This window comes from Chenopodium quinoa, unplaced genomic scaffold (genome assembly GCF_001683475.1).
Source record: "Chenopodium quinoa cultivar QQ74 unplaced genomic scaffold, ASM168347v1, whole genome shotgun sequence".
NCBI lineage: Eukaryota > Viridiplantae > Streptophyta > Magnoliopsida > Caryophyllales > Amaranthaceae > Chenopodium > Chenopodium quinoa.
The window spans coordinates 3,041,479-3,044,002 of record NW_018744537.1 but is presented as its reverse complement, the minus strand read 5'-3'; positions in this window follow the sequence as shown (position 1 = coordinate 3,044,002).

The window sequence follows — 2,524 nt, the reverse complement described above, 5'->3', positions numbered from 1 at the left end:
TCTTTGAGTATGCTTGTTTTACGGGCTGGAGCCGAGCGTGCATTGCTTTTGCATGCACACATAAGTCGATGCCGAATACCCAGTCCAATAAATGGCATGGCCCTGGTTGGTGGCAAATCGAAGACGAAAGGGGGTTCCTTTCGACCTATCCGAATGATACTTCGGACAAGGATTGGAGAGGGCAGTGGATCAGGATCCGAGCGCCTTCAGACGAAGATCATCCGAATTACTTCGGCGGTCCTCCAGCATCGGTCCTGATGAATTCACCGATGCTGATCACAAGCAGTTGGACTTATTTGGGCGAAGTCATATGCCTGGGGCTACTGGCCGAATGGCGAATGTGCCAACCATCTGGCTGCCTTGCTGCCACTATATCTTCCAAGAGAAGATTCTTGTTGTTGTCGGCCTCAGCCGAAGATACCAAGGCGGTAAGATATTCGGCTAGGGCCGAGGCTTTATTATTTTCACTTATTTTCTTGCTCTCTGATGCTTAATCTTTTTCGGCCAAGCTGACTATTGTCCCTTTGACTTTTCAGAGTTGTGCGAAGAAAACTCAGGCGTTGATTACGAAGTGCTCGGGATCATCCAGAAAAGGAATCCGATCACAAACACCCCAAAGATAACTGATTCTAAGGACCGAGCCCTTTCCCTGAATCCAAGGAGGCTTCAAAATGTCAGCGCCCCGAGTACCAGACGCAGAAGCCTTGGTTCGAGAAAAATCGACCCTTTTTTCCTTTACTTTGCCGATGAAGACGCAGCTGCAACTGTCGCCGCTGCAATCTCCCGAAGCGGAGCTGAGCCTTCTACCTCTACAGCTGGGCCGAGAGTAGAAAGGGCTGAAGAAGAGGAAGATTCTGAAGACAAACGTCTGTTGAGGACTTTGGTAAGGCTTCAAGACTTGTCTAGATTTCTTCTCTTTTTTCTTTTCCTTTCGCCTTGCTCCTTCTACTCGGCTTTTTTCTTTCTAAATTTTCTCAAGATTTGTCAAAGTACTAAGCTTCGGCTTGGATTTATCTTCTTCTTCTTTTTTTTCTTTTGATTCTTATACCACTCTTTGCTCCCCTATTCCTTTTGTTGCAGTCTGATGAAAGAGAAGACAATAGAGGAGAGCTAGCTGAAGCAAACCTCTCTTCAGACGAAGAAATGACGGGCCCTAAGAGGAAAAGGCGAGTTGTTTTGCCTGGGCAATTCCAAGCTGCCCCTCCTCCAATAAAGAAACCTCGGCTTGAGGAGGAAAAGCCGGAGGAACAGAAAGAGATGACTCCTCCCCCTCTTGAGATCCACGTCGAGGAGGATACTTTGACAAAGGGCCCTCCTTCTGCCCCTCGACATGTAGCTGAACCTTTCTCTAATGAGATCTAGAGGGAGGTTGATGCACTGTTCGTCAATCCTGAGGATGAAGTGTAAGATCTGGGCGAGGACGGTCTGAAGAAGACCGTGGTAGAAGAGAAGGCTGAAGAGGCCAAAAATGCTGATGTACCTTCTACCTCGGTTGCTTAGTCCTTCAAGACTTTTCAGTCTTCGAAAATGGGGTTCGGCTCTGCCCCCTTGGTGCTTGTTCCTGAGCATGCCCGAAATCTTTTTGAATCTAAGCGAAGCTCGGCGACTAAGTACTTCGGCAATCTTCCAAATATGCCGGAGTTGGAAAGGGCCAGAGCTTGGCTTGTTGGAGCAGCATCAGGGGCATCTGAGCCACTTGCTAGAGTGCCAGACCCCTTTTTGGAGAGCCAAAGGCTATTGATGCAGGTAACTTCACCATAATTTAAGCTTTTTTAACTTAGCTCTTCAAGTTTTTCTTCCCGTTTTTCCTCGCTCTTTCTACTTAGCTTTTCCCTTCGAATTTTTACGAAATTTTTCTAAGTACTGAGCTTCGGCTTAGAATTTGTTTTTACTTCGGCTGATTTATTTTCCTTATCTTTGTAGGTCGTTCATAACCACTTTCTGCCGGTGGAGATGAATGATGAATTGAAAGCAAAGGCTGACAAGGCTGAAGAGGCTGAGAGTCAGGCCGAAATCTCTGAGCTGAAGAGGTTGGATGCCGAAGAAGCTGCCTCGGCCCTTAGGGCTGAGATCGATTCCATGAGTGCCAACTTCCGCACCTTCTGCCAGGACTTAGAGCAGACTCATGCTCTAATCCAGGAATATGGGGCTGAAAATCTTGTTGACTTTAAGGCCCGGATTGAGCAAAGGTGCCTCATGGTCGAGGACTTCAAGATTCAGACTGCTCGAGCTGAAGTTGAGGCCAAGGTGAAGCAATCTGAGTTAGAGGCCGAGAACCAGCGGCTAAGGGATGAGCTGAAGGCCTAGAAAGAAGGAGCTGCCAAAATTCGAGCTGAAATCGAAGCTTCTCAAAAACTGCTAGAAGTTTGGGTTTACACCCAAGAGTAGTATGAAGAGAACTTTGAGAATGGCTTCAAAGTTGCTCGGCGATTGTCTTTTCATGCTGATCCCGAAATTAACTAGGATTTAGCTGAGGCTTGGTCTATGGATCCAGATGATGCACATATGAATGAGGCTAGCCCAG